The sequence below is a fragment of the Macaca fascicularis genome, chromosome 6, assembly GCF_037993035.2.
Source record: "Macaca fascicularis isolate 582-1 chromosome 6, T2T-MFA8v1.1".
NCBI lineage: Eukaryota > Metazoa > Chordata > Mammalia > Primates > Cercopithecidae > Macaca > Macaca fascicularis.
This window is the reverse complement of record NC_088380.1, coordinates 149,994,436-150,016,592: the sequence shown is the minus strand read 5'-3', so window position 1 is coordinate 150,016,592 and position 22,157 is coordinate 149,994,436. Positions and strand designations below refer to the sequence as shown.

The following is a 22,157-nucleotide window of genomic DNA, read 5'->3' as shown; positions in this document are numbered from 1 at the left end:
AAACGACGAAGGCAACCATTCATTCTGCAAACAGAGACTAAAGGCAAGCAACATGCCAGATATTGTGATTGGGTGTTGAAATGTCGCGGTGAACCCTCTGATGCAGTGGAGAAGATGGAAGAAGTGTGTTTAGTACTAGAAAGCATAGGGAGATGTGAAAGTGTGTGCCAAGGAGTTCTAATGTAGTTCAGGTGACTTAGGAAAGCCTCCAAGAGAAAATGAAGCTTAAGCTGAGACTGGAGAATGAAAAGTTGTAGTTATCAGGAAACGAAGGAACAGTTCAGATTGATCCCATTCAAAATTTCCGTGTCTGAAACTAAACATTGGCGCAACAAAGGCAGAAAGGGGGCATATGATAAGGACAAGCCAGATCACACACCACAGGATCTCCGGTCCATTCCTTGCTAACATTTTGACTTCATTATGTGCAGCCCGTAGCTCACGTGGTGCCACATGCCAGCGAGTACCAAGTAGGGTGGGAGGGGGAGTGAAGGGAAGTGGGTATTCGAAAACATTTCAGTGACTTCACACTCTCCTGAGATCCAGAACTGTTCCCGTATTCTCTTCTAATACAGAAGCAATTCCAGACACTGAGCGTAGGGAGGCAGGGTGTGAGTGTGAGCTGGCTGAGCCTTTCCCTCCCATTCCTGTGAAGGAATTACTCTGGCAGATTTCCACATTGTAGGTATTTTACCATTTCTCATAGGCAAGTTGCACAACTCAGTTAGTGATTAAATTACCAACAGAGCTGCTATTTGAGTAAGGAAGGTTCAAGGTTGTTTCTTGCTCCTGCACTTTGTTTTAAATGCAATTGGATTAATTTCTTAATCTCCTTGTTTAGAGGGAGAAAACAAAAATCCTGTCTGGTATCCAATAGATAGGGCAAAAAGCGGCATTTAAACTAACTCATCAACCACTAGGACCCCTGTGTCTAACCTTGGTCCTGTGTTTACATTTATAAAGTATGAGATCATTGTCAGTTTCATTTATCTCTGTTATTAAAAGTACCGGGCCTCCTTCAAACGACATTATATCTTCTCATCTGATTCGAATAAATGTCTTACTCATGGCTAGAATGTAGATGGTGAAATCTCATTGTTAACTCAATAATTGAAATAATCTCATTGTTTTGCTTTCCTAACAGAATCTTAAATTGATTGCTCATGCCTGGAATTTCACTTAGTTTCACCAAACTTTTCTTAAAACTGCTGCTCTTGTGCATTCTTTTTGTCTCAATGTTTCTACAAGGATGGAGCATTCTTGCTCTAAAGATAAATGTTTTTAACTAGCATTTCTCTTGGTCTGTTTATCTTATAAAAGCATAAAAGTAATCACTCAATATTTGTATTTGTTTCTATTAGTTATGATTAAATATACTGGTGGTGTGGTTGCTGAAGGCACAGGCTATAAAATAAGCACTAGGTTTGGATCCAAGCTCTGTGACCTTATAGTAACTTAACCTCTGTTTTCTCATTTATAAAATGGAGATAATAATGGCTATCCCATAAGAGTGTTGTAGGAATTCATAGAGATTATTTTGGGTGTGTTACCTAGGCTGTGTGGCTCATAGTAACCATTCAGATTTTAGCAAATAAAATACTGTACTCTGTATTCAGTTTGACTAGAAATGTGGTTTATCATTTAAAGGTTTGAATTGACCGTCTGAATTGTGACTCGTGAAAGAGATTTTCTTTCTGTCTTATATCATTCTGTACTTAGAGTGTTTGCATCTGAATCGTTAGTATTCCCTATCTTATGTATGTAAACTATCTTCTAAGTTAATTTTGTTTGATTTGGTTTTATTTTCCTGGTGATTTTCCCAGCTGCCCCAACTGCGACTCTTGGTGTAGAAGAGACGGTAGACTCCCCTTCACCTGCTTCAAATGAATGTCCCAAAAAGAGCATTTGAGGTCCCCAGCTACAGCAGCCAGTGCTGCCTGGTAACCAAAAGCAGCAGCCTGCATGGCTGGAGGAAGTCAAGATAATGGAATTGGATTGTCACCCACAGTCAGCCTGAAATAACCATGGCTACCACCCCAAGTCCCATGTACTTTCTTGTATTTGGGGCTTTACACATACTCTTCCCTCTGCCTGGAACAATCTTCCCTACACTTTCCCCTTAATAAAATAATTACTACTCATTTATCAAGTCTCAACTTATACGTCATCTCTCCAAGAATTTATTATCTGACCCCATAGACTGAATGGGAATCTCTATTATGTACCCCCATGACATTCTCAAATTATCCCTATAATGTGCAAGCAGTCCTTGTGCTATGGATTGAATGTGTCCCCCAAAGTTCATGTGTTGGAAACTTAATCTCATATGTGACAGTGCTGGCAAGTGGGGCCTAATGGGAGGTGATTAGATTATGATCATTATCACTGGAGCAGGTTAGTTATCATGGGAGAGAGTTTGTTATAAAAACAAGTTGAGCTCCTTCTTGCACTCTTGCACTCACCCTCTCTTACCCTTCTGCCTTCTACATGGGATAATGCAGCACAAAGGCCCTTGTCAGATGCTGGGGCCATGTTCTTGGACTTCCCACCCTCCAGAACCATCAGCCAAGTAAATGTCTCTTCATTATAAATTACCCTGTCTGTGGCATTCTGTTATGGCAGCATAAAACAGAGTAAAACACTTTGCTTTACACAGTTCCACTATGCATGAACTTCAATTACCACAATTTAGTTAAACAGCACCAGCCCTTCAACAGCACAATTCAAATGTCAGTGACCATGACATATGAACTATAAGCTGTGAGCTGCTTGCTCTTTGGTCCACAAATCACTTCTTAACAGATTCACATCATGATCAGTAACCAATCACATCACTTCTTCCAAAGCCTGTTGGTGACTTATCGCTGTGCATTTGTTATTCAGTTCACACACAGAGAGCAAATCAAGTGGTTGTGTTGCTTCCTTGTCTCCCAGTAATAAACCCATGTGACAGTTTACAAACATGAATAATCAAAAGAGGGAATTAGCTGAAAAAGATGAAAGTACTCCAGTAAATGAAAAGTGATAACCTAGAAGTAAATTCGAATCAAATGTAAGTGAAGTTATAGAAGAAGTAACTGATTATGGCATGTTGACATCCTTCACCATTGCATCTACTCTAGATATGCAGTCAGAGGAACTTGGCAAAGTGGCCATGACAAAAAGGATGAAGATGTCCCAGAGAAAGTGATGCCGGCCAGCAATTTCACCTTGAAACAACTCTCAGAGATATTTCACATCAACATAAAAAGAGCAAAGGAGAAAATATTAGAAACTGATCCAAACTTAGAAAGGAATACGACAATTTGCCAATACATAGAAAACAAGTTTGCTGCATGTTGTCAGATGTATTACGATAAGAGAAGTAGAGCGAGCACTGTTCAGACTACTTTGGATAAGTGTTTTACACTAATTCTCAGTGTTTCTAATGTTTTCGATTATCACGCACTAAGTAAATAATAGTTTTATTCCATTTTTCATTTCCATATATATTTATCACTGGCAGTTTTTAAAGGTCATGAAACAATCATAATTTTTCCTATTTATGATGATGATTACTTTGCACAGTTTCAGCTTGTATGGTAATATTTGTGGTCCTGCACCACGTGCAAAGTAAGGACTGCCTATATATTGAGCATCAATTGTATGTCTGGTACGTCATAGTAATATACTACTACACACACTCACAAGAATATAATTTTAGGTTTGGGTGAATGAATGAATGAATTCTAAGTGGGCTTCACCTATATTCAAATACTAGGAATGAAGGAAGATATTTTCTTCCTTTCCCAGCCACTGTGATTTGCTGTAGTTCTTCCTCTAGCTTGATGCTTGGCCCATATCCCAAAGAGCAGACCTGCTCTGTGCTCAAATTAACTCTATAATTCTAATAATATCCCTGAAGCTGGGATTCAGCTCCCCAATATCCCTGGGGATATTATCCCCAATAATATCCCTGAAGCTGGGATTCAGCAGGTCAGTGCAACAACTTGCAACTGGCTCCACCAGGCCCAGGTTTAGTCTCAGCTGGTCACAGCCACAACCACTGCCATCTATGCTTAACTGATTGTGGAGCTGAGTTTATGATTCAGTACTTCCAGTCTTAAACTATGGTCATGGAACATAGGAATACCTTAAATAAGTGAAATGTATTAAGGTAAGTTTATTATAGTATAAATTTTGGTCTGGTCAATAACTTAAATCCTCTCATATCTTTACAAGAACTATTAATAAATATACAGATTTCATACTCATTTCTTTACACTAAATAGTCAAACAGCCAAAATGTCAACATTGCTATGACAGCACTTCAAAGTCCATAAATGTAATCTTAGCATAGCTGAAAATCTAACTCTTCTGGTACTTTCTCTGTACTTTTATCATTGTAATCCTGTTGGAAATACAACTGGGAAGAGACAGAATATGAAAGGGACAATGTTCCCACAGCTTTTGGATGTCAGATAGGCAATGTCATTAAGTCATTTCCAGGAAATACCATGAACCAGCTTATTTATGTTTCATTTTCTCCCAAGGTTCTTCTCTGAGGATGTTTTAAAAATCGAATTAACCTCTTTCCAAAGGCCTTTAATACTTCCTTATTCCATGGATTTATTAAAATTTTCTTCCAAGTATGTTGCCCAGCGGGTGATTGAGAGTTCCATTCCTTCCTTCATTTATTTGGCAAACATTTGTTGAACACCTAGTCTGTTCCCAGCTCTGTGCTTGGCACTGAGATCAATGTTGAGAGTCAGACACATGTGCTTTTCTGGGCATTATAGACTAATGACAGAAACAGGCAATAAATAGATGAATAAATAACAGGACCTGGAATTAACTCATGCCACATGCTATGAGGGGAACAAACAGGGTGAAGGGAAGGAGTTTGGGCCATAATCCAGAGAGACACAATCCCAAACGCCCAAATCTCACATGTTGAAATCCCAGAAGATCAAAATCCTTAAGCTTAAAATCCCAAAATCACAATCCCAAAAGATCAAAATTCTAAAAACATAATTCTGGAAAAAATAATTTTAAAAAATTTAAGGCATCTATTTATATTGGGGGATTTACTTTAGAAACATAAACACACAGTCAAATACTCATAGTCCCCTTCACAGAATAAAATAGGCAATAATAACATATTTTTGCAAGCATAAACACTCAGGTATACTAATGACAGTCACATGGGCATAACAGTTATGAGAAGATGAACCATATTCACAAATAAATAGGTCAAAAAGCAAATTGTATAAATGCATATCACTATGGTTGGTAATTGTGTGCACCTAGCTTTTAACTGTGGTCATCTGAAATACCATGACCGACAACGTAAGGCTTTTGACAAGATTTATCAAACATTACAACAGGTCACTACCAAATAGGCTATCTCCTGAAGAGCTGAGATCTTAAGAATTTTTTTCTTTCACAAATTTAGATAGATGTACAAAAAGGACACCTCTTTAATTGGTTGAAGAAGTTTCAATGTTTTTACACTGACAACAAGAGAAACTGATGTTCTAACTCTTAGTTCCAGGCCAAAAGCTTCAGGACCCTGTGTAAATCCTAGAGACTATCAGCTGCTGAGCCTGCAGTTCTGATATCTAAGGCAAGAGAAGAAAAGTCTGTCCCAGCTCTCAGAGGGAGACCAACTCACCTTTTGTGTCGGTTCTCTTTGGGCTCCCGACTGATTAGATGGTGCCCACCAATACTGAGGGCAGATCTTCCCCACCTAATCCACTCAGACTCACACAGTAACCTCTGGAAACACCCTCACAGGCACATCCAAAATAATGCTTTACCAGGTTTCCACATATCCCTTAATCCATTCAAGTTGACAAGTAAAACTAAGTCCACTAGTCTACCTTTTATCAACTTGGCACCTGCAGATATCTCCTTAAGCCATACTTGATTTCCAAGTAAAGACAACGACAAAATTATCGTTCTGCCAACATGTTGCAATGAACCCAAGGCAACTATGCTGTATATGATCAAAAATGCACGGATCTCTTCCTCAGGACTTGGCTTGCAGGAATTTAATCTTTCAGAATTGTGATTTTTCAGGATTTTAGACTTTAGAAATTTGGATCTTTGGGGATTTCAACATTCGGGGTACTGGCATTTAGAATTGTGTCTTTCAGAATTATGATGAGCACCAGAAGGGAGGCAGGATACCAGCAAAGGCCTTCCTCAGAGAAGATGGCAGGGAAGAACTCTGAGGAGGTGAGACCTGAAACACAAGGAGCTAAGGGAAGAAATTTCCTCACAGAGGAAACATGCCAATGGGCTCTGAGGCAGGAAGAGCCTGGGGTGCTCACGGACATGTAAGGGAGGAAACTGGGAAGTGTATGCATAATTGTACATAATTGAAGCCCATTTAAGGCCAGAGTAACTGTCGTGGCTCTCTGGAGATGGCCTCTTGCCACCCACTCCATAGCCTGTCATCTCAGGGTGAAGAAGCATCCCTGAGGGGGGCTTCCACAGGGAGCCTCAGCTTCACCCCCATCTGTTTCCTATTTACAGCAGGCCTATACTGATCTACAATTCATGCTTAAAGCCTCCAACCAAGCCTGCTTCTCTGAAAACTTGCCGACCTTGACTTGGGAATTGCACTGAAGTTCTTTGTTGCAGGCTGATCTCTCCCCAAGTGCTTTCTCTATTAACCACTTAAGTACAGCAGTTTTTTCATACCCTCTCACTGCCTGCAAGCAGGAGGATGAACATTGTCCTACGGGCATGGATGCCAGCAGATGGGCCTCCTGGAAGGAGACTTCTGGAGGCTGTTAGAGCGGAGTATGGCCCTGGGCCAGCTTTGCAATAGAGGGATGCTTGCTTGATAGGAGCTCAGGGAGTCATCAACTCTATTTTCTCATCCCTGTTTCACAATTTCAAAAGAAGCGCAACACAAAATTGTTAAAGCTTTGTTACAGCACATAATTGAGAAAGCCTGTGATTTGAATTTTGCCAGGAAACTACTTGCCACATGTCATCATGTGATGTGATAAAAGCAATAACTATATGTAGAATAATTTTTAAATAATCTATTGTAGGACTTTATTGGCTGTTTAGTCCAGTTATTCACAGGGAGTTTATAACACTTATATCTGTTATTACCATGGTTTGGAAGAGAAGGAGATAATAGGTAATTTGATATGTCCAACAAGTTACTTCTTTCTCTGAACTTCATTTTCCTTATTAGTTAAAAGGCGATAAATAATGCTATGGTTCTCATAGGACTGTTGAGAGGACTAACTACACTGATGTGTGTCAAGTACACTACCCAGTGCCTGTGTCATAGTTAGAGCTCAGAAATAGTAATTATTATTATTTCATGATGAGGCACTATTTCTCTTCTTTAAAAAATTCTGAACCAGGCACGGTGGCTCACATCTGTAATCCCAGCACTTTGGAAGGCTGAGGCAGGCAGATCACCTGAGGTCAGGAGTTCCAGACCAGCCTGGCCAACATGGCGAAACCGTGTCTCTACTAAAAATACAAAAATTAGCCAGGCATGGTGATGCATGTCTTTAGTCCCAGCTACTTGGGAGGTTGAGGCAGGAGAATCACTTGAACCCAAGAGGCAGAGGTTGCAATGAGCTGAGATTGCACCACTGCACTCCAGCCTCAGTGACAGAGTGAGAACCCGTATCAAAAAAACAAAAACTAGGACAAACTTCATAATTAGGACCAAGCAAAAATTTATTCTATGTGTTAGGGTAATTATTTTTGAAATTTTTTCTTCTATTTATTCCTTTTAGTTAATAATTTATGAATTACAGTTGGATCCTTACACTATGGACAACACAGTTCAGTCCCACAGAAGGCATGTCCAAAGCCATGTGGAATCCAGCAAGTTGCCGATAAAAAACAATCAATCCATAACAATAGTCTTGGTTTCATTGGAACTAAGGACATATGATCTATGCTATATGTATTCTGTTTCCTGTGTAAGAGACACTTTGATACTCATTACTCTAGAAAGTATTCATAATCTAGACAAAAAGAGACTAATTTTAAACTTTGTGATTTTTGGCATCCATTTTTTGAAAACCTGTATTTTCCAGATCTTAATATATTTCTTGAGTGCTGACCATGTGCCAGCCACTGTGCTGTGTTTCACATGAATTACCTTATCTAACCTTCCACCTGTAAGTTAGATACTATCCCACCCCCATACAACAGATGAGAATACAGAGGCTTGGAACTACGTGGTATGTTGCCCAAGGTTACCCACCTAGTGGCAGACACAAGACACAAACCCAAGTCTCTGCCATTTTATCTGTGCTCTCTACAAGAGAAATGTCTACCACCTCTTCAGGCTAAATGTGATGAATAAGAATACAGAGGCTTGGGCAAGTTACATCACCTCTTTTTGCCTCCATTTCCTCATTGGTTAAACAGGAGCAATAATCTCACCAACCTCAGACAGCCGTTGTGAGGATTCAATGAGGTGATGCATGCAGAGTACTGCCTCACCCTTTAGGAACCCTGCCTAACTCTCCCGTAATATCACACTTCATTTTACCAGAAAGGATTTCTCCAGGTGATCTAGCTTGACAATCCATTGTTCACAGCCAAGGTCATGCTCCGTAACTAGTTGCCCATGTTGGACATGGGCTTCCCGTTTAGGCTTCCTCAGATAAAAGACTAATTGTTTATATTCACTAAAGCTTTTTAAATCAGTACCACTTGATTCCCTGTCTCAGCATTATGTATATTCCCATGGTTCTGTTGGCTTCTAGACTAAAAGGTTTAGCAGACCTCCAGAGTCACGTGCTTCTCTGCTTCTAGTCTTCCTCTTCATAGAAATGAAATCTTAAGGAAATCCATCAGACCAGCTCGTTCATCCTTAAAAGATGTGCACTGGAGGAAGAAGGATTGGGACTTTATCTCTGTTGTAGTCATATCCCATAATTTGAGGGCCGCACACCATGCTATATTCATATTCATGTTCTCTTTCTCTTTTTCTTTCTCCTTCTCTCTCTGTTCCTCCCCGACTCCCCCCATCTATTGCCTACCTACCTGTCTCATTTAACCCATGCAACTCCCCCTCCAAGAAAGTATTTAAAAGGTGGTCTCTAGAGCCATACTTCCTAGATGGTAAGTCCTGGCTCTACAACTTGTTAGCTGTGTGACCTCAAACAAAGTAAGTAACCTTTCTGTGCCTAGTTTCCTCATCTGTAAGGGGGATGCTAATAGCACCTATATCATAAGGTAGTTTGAGCCTAGCATTTAAAAGAGTGCCTGCTGCATAGCTAGTTCAAAAAAATATTATTATTATTATGTTTAATAGATGGCAAACTGTGGTTTTGGAAGTTTAGATAACCCACCCAAAGGCATACAGACTGGGTGTTGCAGAGCTGGGACAGGCTGATGGCAGAGTTGGTGCTCCAACCACAGTGCTTCACTGCCTCTTACTTAGCATATACTGTGTGTTTATTACTCAGCTGAGTATGGCTGGGCATTGTGGGACCCTCAAAAGAGACAAAGATGCCCTTTGAACCAACAGTTTCACTTCCAAGAACTTGACCATAACTGGAACAAGTATATAAAGGAATAGGTACACAATGCTCATTACATAATACCAGAAACAACAAAAATGCCCATCAATTAGGGGCTCAGTAAGTAAGGTATACTGCATTCATGCAGTGGCTGCTATGCTATTATTAAACAAAGAAGAGCAATATGTATTAACGTAAAAGATCCCCAAGTCCTGAAGCTAGAAGAAAAATAAGGTACCAAAAAACATAGTTGTACTTATACATCCATATATGATCTCGGAAGCAAAGTAGCAGCAGTGGGCTCTGGAGAAGAGCGCCAGGTATCTTGGACAGGAGGGAGATTTGTGTTGCTGGCTTTCTCTATTTTGACTGTTTGAATTTTTGACCGAGATACTTTTCAGTTTAAAAGACTAGAATATAAAAAGGCTGTTAAATGTAACGCTAACTACATAAATGAATGTTTCTTTATATATACTGTTTTGAGCACAAATTTTTCATGGGAAATGTAAAACTGCCTTTTAAAATATGATGAGGAAACAGACTGTGGGAAATATTCACTGACTAGAAGGGAGAAGCAAGACTCTTTTAGAAACTCCTCTGTCAGGGCAGCAGTATAGAAAACAGTTGAGAGTGGTGACTTAGGAGTCAGACAAACCCACTGTCAAATCTTGGGTCTAGCACTAATCCACTGTGTGATCTTTTGAGTCTCAGTTTCCTCATCCATAAAATGGGGCAATATTATCTATTTTGTAGGTTGAAGTGAAGATACAATGAGATAAAATACCATAGAGTCTTGCACATAGCAAGCATTCCGTAAATGGTTACAGCTATTTACCCTGATAAAGAGGTAGGTAGACGATAGATAGATAGATAGATAGATAGATAGATAGATAGATAGATAGATAGACAGACAGACAGACAGATAGATAGATAGATAGATATTGCTAAAAGCTTCTAAATCTACTATTCTTCCTTTATCTTCTTCTTTCTCTCTTCTATCAGCCCAGAGAACAACAGTCTTATACCTGTTGTCTAGATAGCATGGTAATAGCAGTACCAGCAAGCTTTGCAGTCACACTAACTGGTGACCCTAGGCAAGTTTTAAGCTCTCTGAGTCTTTAAATAATGCTAATAACAGGCCAGCTACAGTGGCTCACACCTGTAATCTCAGCACTTTAGGAGGCCAAGGTGAGCGGATCACTTGAGCCCAGGAGTTCAAGACCAGCCAGGGCACCATGGTGAAACCCCCACCTCTAAAAATTACAAAACTTAGCTGGGCATGGTGGCGCTTGCCTGTGATCCCAGCTACTTGGAAGGCTGAGGCAGGAAAATCACTTCAACCCAGGAGGCAGAGGCTGCAGTGAGCCAAGATCGTACCACTGCATTCCACTCTGGACAACAGAGCAAAACTCTGTCTCAAAGAAAAAAAAAAAGTAGTAACAGTATCTACCCATAAGGGATTATGCAGACCAAAAAAAATAGCCATGGTCCCTGCTTTCATAAAACAGTCTAGGATCCCCTACAAATAGCCTAGCATGACTGATCATATGCGGGTCCTCCACAAACATGTGTTAATTCATTGAACCTATGACTTCCCAGGAAAGGCATCTATACATACCATGAGTTTTTTTTTTTTTTCCAAATTACTCAACTACCATTTTACCAAAGAACTCCAATTTGTGTTAACTTCTCAGGCCCAAGCATGTGTATTTGCCTTTAAACTACATGAATTTCCTTTACTTCTCATTTCATCAACTATGCAATTGGAATCATTCTTTTATTCTCTAGCTTTCACTATCATTCTTGTTCTCTCTCACTCTCTCTTTTTTTTTTTCTTTTGAGACAGTCTTTCTTTGTTGCCGAGGCTGGAGTGCAGTGGCGTGATCTCGGCTCACTGCAACCTCTGCTTCCCAGGTTCAAGTGACTCTCCTGCCTCAGCCTCCCAAGGAGCTGGGATCACAGGCGCCCGCCACCACGCCAAGCTAAATTTTGTATTTTTAGTAGAGACGGGGTTTCACCATGTTGGCCAGGCTGGTCTCAAACTCCCGACCTCAACCGATCCGCCCACTTCAGCCTCCCAAAGTGCTAGGATTACAGGTGTGAGCGACCGCACGTGGCCTCTTGCTCTCTCCTAAGAGTTATCCAACTCAAACCACCAAAGTACCACTCACATCATGGTCCACTACATCTAGCTACTCAATTCTGTTTCCAAAAGGAAAGAGTTTCCCTCTCCTCACTTCAAACTGAAAAGTCCCAGGGATGGTCTCTGACTGGCCCAGCCTGGAATTGGAAGGGCGATAAATGTAGGGTTGGAAAGCACATGCATAACTAGAGGAGAAATTATTGCACTTTGGTCTCCTCCCCCAGTTTGGATCTACCAGACGTAAAACAAATATCTGGATAGTCAGGCTTTTTTTTTTTTTTAATTAAAAAAACTATTGTGCTGCTTAAATTAACACAGTGCACTGTGCACTTCCCTTTGCATGTGTAGACACAACCCTTTTTAAATCTGTATTAAAAAATAGAATTGGCAATGGCTTTTGCTCCCACTTGAGCTTGCCAAAAAAGGTTGAAAATGAGCATGCTTCTTCCTGTCTCTCTTGGCTCTGCTCCCTTTTAGGATTTGATAGAGACAGAATCTTTCTCTTCCTCAACTTTCCCTGGAGCTGTAAGTGCGCTAAGGGGTGGGGTCTGGGAGAAGGGCCCCACCTTTCACAATCCAGAAGTTAGGGATGTAGAAATATCAGGTGCTAGAAACAACATTTTGGAGTTTCTGATCAAGTTCCCATGCTGTTGTTTAATCCTTAATCATCTCTCTTGGCATACTTCCCATTGCTACTGCTTGCATAAAATTGGAAGGAGCTGATTGTCTCAATCTGTATTTTCTATAAGGCCATGCTTAATGCAAAACCCACAGGGACTCCTCATATGATTGTTTTGACCCTAATATGCTGTTTTCTTTGCTTCCAAGAAATCACTTCTATCTTCCCCTTACATTCTAAAATTGTCTTAGTCCCAAGTGACAGTCAAGAACATGGGAGATGCCTAAACATTTCCTGCAGAGAAATAAGATGTTAGTTGAATTCCATAACCATCCCTCTGAATGGGACTAATTATCAATGGGGGCTGTTGCCATAAACAGGATTCTTTATGGAAATTACCTTAACTATTTTGTTTCTCCTAAAGACTACTCTAGTGGCAAAGAAGAATCATTGCTCTTCAAAGTTCCTATACCAAACAGTAAAAATAAAATGTCTGCTCATTCCAGCTAGTTAAAATTGAAATTTGAGGGCTCTTGTAATCTAAAACATGTCACTCAACTGTAGGCTGTCTCAGAAGAAAAAGTTCACTGCACTCTTCAGGAATGAAAGTACAAGATCCACCCAAGTTATTGCGTAAACCAAAATGCTCAAGGCTAACCCCATGCAAATATAGAGAAGGCCAACTTTTAGATGCTGTCCTTTTTTACCCAGAGACCCTTCCCTAAAATCTTTCTAGTGCTTGTATTCTCCCATTCATGAAAACTGACTTAAAATTCTCAATGTTCACATGAGCAAAAGTACAATCAGTCCCTAACAGCTTGCAGTCAATTTGTTTCTTAAATCTTTCTCTACATTGAAATTAACAATGTTTTCTTTCTATTGCCTTCTTTTTGTAGACTTTACTGTAAAGAGACAGATACATAGACATGAGCATGTATTACTTGGAAAAAAATGTTTACTTTCTTACTCCATAATAAGATATGTGGTAGCACACAATTCCTTCAAGGGAGGAAGGAAGAAGTATATTAGGCTGAATGTGGAGAGGCAGAAACTTAAAGGCATAGAGCACTGAATCCACAGTAGTATTGAGCAGGATGAATCAGGTAAGGTGGCAACACAGAATGAAGGGGACACACCAATTTCAGCAGGAGGCATTTTTCACTCTTATCTCTAATGACCTACATATACCTGCTCTTCAAGATTAACAGGTTTCTGAAATAATGTTGGGACTTTGAGTCTCATTCCACATCCATTGCAATGAATTCTTTAAAAATAGGAGCCATTTTCCAATCTTGAAAGCACTGCAGAGAGACAACAGGACTAGTGCAGCTTCAGTCAGGTATCCACACTTGAACCAATCAGGTAGGACCAAAAATGCAAGCATGGGTGCATGGGAGCCCACGGGGGCAGACTGAAGAGAAGTTCTCAGGGGAAAGAAGGGCCAAACGAATTCTGTGACTTATATGGCTTTGGGGAAAGTACTTTAGCCTGTATGAGCCTCTGCTTACAAGTCATGTATTATACTTTCTACTTACTGTAAGGAACACTGCCTTATAAATACTAAACTGCTAGTCAAAGATGCTGGGGCTCGAGTTGGCAGTAAGTTTAAGATGACTCACCAGTGTTATAAGGCTACCAAATGAGCAAGCTTGATCTTGGGACATAATAATATACATGTATGCATTAAAATAAGAAAAAATGACAGCCTCCCTCCATTTGATAAAAATCTGATTCTCCTGGAGTAGAGCCTTCCATCTGAGGTGCCTCATTAACAGGAATATGGGCAAACTGGAACAGGTGGTGGAACTTAATCTCTCTTCACAACATACCATTGAATCAGTTCAAAAGCCTTTTTAAAAAAACTCTAATCCACACAGTCTTAAACAGTTGAAAATGTATTTATTCATGTTTACACAGCAAGGTGTCTAGAGGCAGGTAGTTTCTGGCACTGAGTGAGTGCTCCAGTGATGTTAAGGCTATCATCTCTGTGATTCTCTTTACCTTTTCTTGACCCCGTGGTTGCAAGATAACTGTCAGAGCTCCAGATATCTCATCCATGTTCAAAGTAGGAAAAAGAAGAGGAAGACTGTTACTAGCTTGATTTGTTCATATTATCGGAAATACAAAAACTTTCTCTGAAAAAGATTCCAAGAGACTTTTCCTTATATCTCATTCATAGAACTGTGTCTCAAGAACACCATGAACTACAGCTAAGGCTAGAAAGATGAGTATTGGGCAGAAGATGACAAGGAAGAAGGACAATAATTGCAGTATTTCAGCTAAAGGGCATTGTCCGCCACAACTGGAGCTATTGCCTTTCCCTTTTGGGAAAAAGGAAATATTTCATATATATGAAAAAGAATATGATTGGTCTAGATTAATCAGATGTCCACCCACTCCTGATCGAATCAGCTAAGGTTTAGATACAAGCCTGGCTGTAGAAGGTTCATTACTATAAAAAATTGTCATATGTGCACCCATATAACCATACATGGCTAAAAAATAAAACATCACAAATCCAGTTGGAGCTTCTTATATATTCCTGCTCAATTACATTTCCTTACCCTGGCCCAGTAAGCAATTACATAGTATCCTGAGTTAGATATCTATCATTCCCACACATATTTTTACTTTGTATGGTTATTTTCATAATATTGCCTAAGTGGTTTTAAAATTTTGTGCAAATGGTATCATACTGTAACTTGGCCCTCTTCCACTTGCTTTTTTAAATTTAATTCTGATGTTTGAGAATTATTCACATTTGATTTAGTTCACTCAATAGCATTGCGGTATAAATATTGCTTTGATGAACATAATACAATTTGTTTATCCATTCTTTAATTGATGGACATTTAGATTTTTACAGTTCTTTGCTACTAAAACAATGCTTCAATGAACTTCTTGTACATGCCTTTTTCTGCATATGTGAAATAATTTCTCTAAGGCATATACCCAGAGATGGAATTGCTGAGTCACAGGTTCTGCACTTTTAAATTTTACAACATATTGCCAAATGGCTTTCCAAACTGATTTATCAGTTATCCACCCACCCCAGTGTATTATTGTTCTAATAGTTCCACATTTTTACCAACCCTTAGTATTGTCAGGCTTTTCCATTTTTGCCATTTGCATAGCTGTGAAATTGTATCTCAGTGTCATTTTAATTTACATTTCCATGATTACTAATGAGATTAAGCATTATATCAGATGTTTTTGGATGTATGGTTTTCATCTCCCATTAATTTCCTATTGATATTATTTGCTCATTTTGTGATGGATTTGTTGTCTTTTCCTTATCATTCACCTCTTTCTATGTCTGATTGCCCCAGTGAGACTGAGCATCTCTAATACAGAATCATGGTCTTTGCCACTCATTCAATAATAACTGCTGAATGCCTAGTATGTGCCAGACACCACAGAAGCATTGAAGATACATGCCAAAGACCATGGAGATGTTATTCTGTCTTTAAAATTCTGTTATTATATCTGGCACATAAAGAGATTCGTTGACAAATAAATAAACACAATTCTGAAGGTACCTGAGAGCTGTCCTCTGCAGCCTTTATGTGGACAACTCCTCAAATTTATTCCAGGTGCTCTAGAGAGCAACGTGAATATAAACAGGTAAAAGTTACATGGCATAACACAAACTTTCTCATTTTCAGATATGTTAAAATATAGAGCATCCCATCCCTAAGGGTATGTAAGTACAGTCCCATTGATTACCTGGCAGGCTTATTGTTTAGGGAATAGAGCACTAGACAAGAGGTTGGACTAGAAAAGTCCTCCTCTATTCTCCAAAATTTCATAAAATACAAAAATTTTAGTTAACTAACACTTTTTAAAAATCACCCAAGTATAAAACTCCCATCTATCCATCTGATGATTTCCATATTAAAATGCCTATAATCACTTGCCCAAATGCCATGTATCTGACCCTTTCTTCTGCATGTGGTTAGTTTCATAAATAATTTACCTTATAACCCTTTTACCTTGCCTAACCCTTCATAGTATGACAGAAAGGACTCAACCTTTTATTTCACACAGATGACCTAATGTATTGCACCATCACACTTGAAAAAACAGTGAAGAAATACTTGCTTCCCATCCCAAAGCTAAGCAAAGAACAAAATTACTGCTCTGAATCCAGCCTTTCCATTACCATGTGTGCACCTGATAATGTAAAAGCTTGGAATTAGGTTTTCCATTGATTTAAAAACACATGCATTCTCCCAGAGTCACAGACTTAAAAGCAGAAAGAGACCATAAAATCCTCTACGTTTACCTGAATCAGGCATCTAATATGAGGCAGCACTAAAGAATTGAAGAGCAGTCCTCTTTTACTTTCTAAATATCTATCTTGTTTGGACATCGTAGATTGCTATATGGCTACTTAAGCAGTCAATAAACAGGTATTGAGTGCCTGCTAGGAATGTAACACTCTGCTAAAGTTAGGGCCTGGCATGATGTGTAAGAGATAGACTCTCTCTTTTCCAGGGACTTGCAATCTTATTGGAGAGAAAGGTCATGTGTATACAGAGAACTAAGACAATATGACATGCACGAATGAAAGCCAGTGTCTGGAACATGGTAAGCATCCAAAAGTGTCTCTGTAACAAAGACATCCCAGGATGACTTCCAGAGTTCTGGCTCATATGCTTGGATGGATGGTAATGCCCTTTACTGAGAGAAGAAACACTGGAAGGAGCTAGATTGAAGGTGGGTGAAGTGAGAAGGACAGGGAGAAATAATGACTGTGTTGGGCATATTGGGGGTGAGATACTATTGAGAGTCTAAGAGCTGAATATAAGAGTTTAGAACTCCCTGGGCGACAGAGAGAGACTCTGTCTCAAAAAAAAAAAAAAAAAAAAAGAGAGAGAGTTTAGAACTCAGATAAGATATCTAAGGTGGAGACACAAATTTGGGAGCCATTTGCACATATGTAAGAAATAGGAGGAGGAAGCCTAAGGCCAGGCTTGTAGAAATTCCAACATTTCATGTCTGGGTAGAAAAGGATGTATCCACAGGGAAGGTAGATAAGGACAGGTGGGTATCACAGAGACTAAGGGGACAAGAGAGGGCAACAACAGGGTTGAATCCTGCCGAGAGGCCAAGTGAATTAGGACACAGAAGGGGCTGTTGGGTTTAGCATGAGGAATCTGGAAAGAACTTGGTGGAGAAGTCAGAGCTTGTGTTGATCCCAGAGGAAAGGAGTAGAGGATGGTGCTCAGACATAGAGAGGAGGAGGAAAGGCAGCTGGGCAGGAAACAACACTACCTAAAACCCAAACAATGGAGTAGTGGCTGGGGAACCCTGTATGTGGGAGTCGATATTCCCTACACGGTCACCTTCTGGAAGGGGATACTGGAGAGGAAATCTGGGCCACTAGGGCCTTGGATGCCTGGCAAAGAACTTGGATTTTCCTCTCCAGCACAGAAAGGTCATCTGTGGTTTCTGGACCTTCAAATGACCGTCTAAAGTCATGAGAGAAGTTGGTGGTTACAGGAGATGCCATCTTTCCTAGTAACTGGGTTGGGCATACACTTCAAAAATACAAATCGAAGTTCAGATTCAGCAGCAAAGGACAAAAACACTCCTTAGAGCAGGTAGATTTGTCGCACCATCCTGTGAGCTCCTGGATGGGAAACTCATGGGGGAGGTACTATTTAGAGGTGTTGTTATCATGGACCAGCCATCATCTCCCCGAAGGGAAGAGTAGAAAAACAGAGCCTCCAGGCAGAAAGTGGAAAGACAGTAACCACTTTACTCCTGTAATTTCTGACTCCGTATGTTACATAAGGATGAGCTGTACCAGGTCCAAGGGGCTGAGCTGATCAAGTTTCCATAGCAGAGCCCTCATCAGTTCTGCTTCTGTGAGCGTGAGATCTCTGCTTGCTCTGGTGGAGATTCATGGCCTTCTGGGCATTAGGGCAGGGATTCACCTCTATGCCTTTTAGAGATGCTATGGCCCTGGCCCCTCTTTCTCAAACTCCCTCTCTTTAGCAGATAAGTAGGGGAGGAAAGCAAGATAAAGAGGTTGGGAATCTTTTCTGGGATTTTGCTGAACAGGGCCATGGTGACACTGGAGGAGTCTGCAGATTCGGTAGCAGAAGAAAGGCAAGAAGAAAAAGGACAAGCAATGAAGTGGATTTCTCTGTGTGCCTCCCTTCCTCTCCCCACTCACCACCCAAATTACAATAATAACATTACTCCTTCCTTCATTTTTATTTTTTGAGTCAATACACAAAAATCATTCACAGTAGTTAGCTCTGCATACTGGGACTCTGGCAATATTTTCATTCTTTATTTTTACCATTTATTGAAACCTTACTATGTGCTAAGCACCAACCTAGGCACTGTGGATTACTCAGTGAACAGCTCAGACACCATCCCTGCCCTCATGGAGCTTGCAGTCAAGCAAGCAGTCATATAAACTGATATGCGTTTGCAGAAATGATGAGTGCAGTGAAGGACAATGGCAAGGAACAAAAAATAGAGGACCTCATCTGGCCCCTAAGGTGACTTCCCTGAGATGTGTTGATAGAAAAGGGGCAGTAGTATGATCAGGAACTTAAATAGTCAAAGAGAATTGGGAAGAGGGTTAGGAAGAAGCAGAAGAGAGGCCCTAAGGGACTAACAGTGCTATAAGAACAAAGAAGAAAGGCCAGGTCACAAGGGTAGGCAGGGAAGATGGTGGGAGGGGCAGGCCTCTTTCTCATCCCGCAGCCACCAAGTGATCCATTGACCTCAGAAAATGTACACAGCCAGGGTCATGGACAAACCCTAGGGCTAGGAGGATGGGGAAGTGCTTTCCTAACTCTTAACATGTATATACTGTTACATGTAGGGGAGATGCCACCCAGGGGCCCCCTTGATAAGAATGAAAGTAGTTATCCTAAAAGCAATAGGCCGGGCATGGTGGTTCACACTTGTAATTCCAGGACTTTGGGAGGAAAAGATGGGTGGATTGCTTGAGGCCAGGAGTTTGAGACCAACTTGGGCAATATAGCAAGACCCTATCTCTAAAAACAAAAAAAAAAAATAGAATAAAAAAAAATTCTAAAAATCTAAAAGCAACAGGCAGCCAGGAAGCATTTCTAAGCAAGGGGTAGATGGTGAGATCAGGTTTATATTTGCATCATCCACAACAATACAAATAGTATTGCTCTTAAAAGTATATACATGGTAAGAGTTATGAGAGCACTTCCCATCCTCCTATCCCTAGGGTTTGTCCATGATCCTGGCCGTGTACTTTTCTGAGGGCAACGGATCACTTGGTGGCTACAGGAGGAGAATGAGGCAGCCGGCAGATGTTCCCTAGAATGGTGGCCAAGAGAAAACTGCTCTTAGGCAGCAGTCATGTACCTAGAAATATGGGAGTCAGATAAGGACATCTTGGAACTGCTTGGAGGTTAACCTAGCCTACTGCAGAGTGATATGCATGTCACGGAAATGCCCACGATACACTGTGCCCTGGAAAAAGCCTGGGACAAAGCAGGAGAAAGAGAATCCCCTGCCCTGAGTTCTGTATGTGTGTGTACACTTGTAAGTATGCCTGAAAACATTTGCAGGGAAAAGAAACCTGGAAGTCAGTACACAAAAACCAACAATTAATAGTAGTTAGCTCTGCATATTGGGACTCTGGCAATATTTTCATTCTTCTTTCTGCCTTACTGGGTTTTCCAGAATTTTTCTCTCATAAACCTGTGGTAGTCAGTGAGCAGAAAAAGAAAAAAACTGCAGTTTCCTTCCTCAAGATACTGGCTGGGACTGGTCTTGCTGCTCCTGGTCTTCATGCTCCCAAACACCCTTGCTCAGTATTACTTCTGCTTGGGGTAATCTGAGGAAGAAAACTCAGCCCCTGCTGACCCATTTTCTCCTGGATAACCGCTCTGCATCTTAGATCTCAAACTACGACACAGAGGGTGGAGGCAGGGGCTCATTTAGCCATCTTTTTAATTAATCAGTAATTACTGAGTGGCTCCCTTAGAGCAGATGTTGTGATTCAGATATAAAAAGGGAGATGGGGTCAGGCACGGTGGCTTACACCTGTAGTCCCAGCACTTTGCCAGGCCGAGGTGGGCGGATCACAAGGTCAGGAGTTGGAAACTAGCCTGACCAACATGGTGAAACCCCATCTCTACTAAAAATACAAAAATTAGCTGGGCATGGTGGCAGGTGCCTGTAATTCCAGCTACTTGGGAGGCTGAGGCAGGAGGATCGTTTGAACCTGGGAGGCCAAGGTTGCAGTAAGCCGAGATCGTGCCATTGCACTCCAGCCTGGGCGACAGGGCAAGACTCCGTCTCAAAAAAAAAAAAAAAAAAACAAGAGAGAGAGAGAGAGAGATGGGTTACCACGCACAGAAGGAGACTGTGCCACCGGGGTTCCCTAAGCCTCGTCTATGTATGTTTTGCAGTCTGGTCAATGAAGCTGGTCATTTTGCAAGGCGAATTTTCTAATTCTTTTGTATTGCCATAGTCAGTTGGATCTTGAAGTCAGGATTGGCTTTCAGGGTTGGCCAAAGTAGGAAACGTATATCTAATATATGCATTAGATATATGTACCCAGATATCCTGCCCCACATACCTGCTGTGATACTTGGAATCTCCATGTAGAGTCTAATCTAAAACAATGCCTGTGGCATTGGAAACATCCAAAAATGTGTCTCGATGTATTTGTCATGAATCTTCCAATCACTGAACAGCCACCTTCCTATGAGGATAGAATATATTAATTAGTTAGGCCAAAGTCAGATACCAACTTCTGGAGCCTGAGGGAGAGATTAGCCTACCCTGAAAGCTCACGTTAACTGTGGGACAGGCTGACTGCCCAAAAAGCAAATTGAAATGGTGTTACTATCAGACAAAGCAATGGATCCCCATGGGCCAGAAGCAGCAGATGCTCATAAAGCCAAGGGATTCTTAGGGTCTCCTTGAGGCATTTGCTTCTGGCTGGATCCATAGCAGCAACGTGGTATAGTAGGTGGGACACTTGGCTCAGAAGGACAAGACCAGGGTTCTAGACTCACTACTTCTCCTGCCTCTAGTGTATCCTCAAATCCATTTTCCACAGCATTGCCATAGTGATCTGGTTAAAATGCAAATCTAACCGTGTCTCAGCTTGGAATTCTTCATTGTATCCACCTGCTTCTGCACCCCACTGCCATTGCCTGCGGGATCAAATCTAAGGTCCCTGATTGGCATGAAAGGTGCTCTTCCTGCTTTTCAGGCCCATATCCCTTGGCCTCACACTTTCATCCCAGCAACTTTCAGCTACTGAGCTCCCTGCAGTGCACACTCATGCACACACACCAAGCTGAGTCTACTCTTCAGGCTTTTATTCATGCCTTTGCCTGAAGTGTCCCTTTCCTTTCCTCATTCAATTTTTACCTTCTCATCTTCCATCTCATCTTTTTAACGACTTGACCTAAAGATCATCTCCAAGAATCCCTCTCTTTTGTCCCCACCCCACCCTCTCCTGGGCTGTGATCTTCCCATGAGCACCATAACACCCTAAGCATACTTCTATCTTTGCACTTCAAAGATCCTAATTACCTTTTCCAATTACATTCCCAAACAAAATAATCATGGTAGGAATCGTGTCTTAATTATATGTGGTACGGCCCCAGGTGCTGCCACACTCCCCGGACCTGAATAGACTTTTATTAAATGTTTATAAAAATGAACATTTTAGGACTCAGTTTCCCCATATATAAAATGAGACCATCAAATTACATGGGCTGTGAGATTCCTTTCAGTTCTGACAGGTCATGGATCAGACGAGTCCTTTTTTTTTTTTTTTTTTTTTTTTTTTTTTGAGACTGTCTCACTCTTTCACCCAGGCTAGGGTGCACTGCACCAAATGATCTTGGCTCACTGCAGCCTCCAACTCCCAGGT

General features: G+C 40.8%; 1 protein-coding gene across 1 annotated transcript in view; it reads left to right on the top strand.

The window, feature by feature from the left end:
* Positions 1 to 22,157, top strand: part of NR3C1 (nuclear receptor subfamily 3 group C member 1) — a 456,123-nt gene that overhangs the window by 228,641 nt on the left and 205,325 nt on the right. The window lies entirely within an intron of this gene.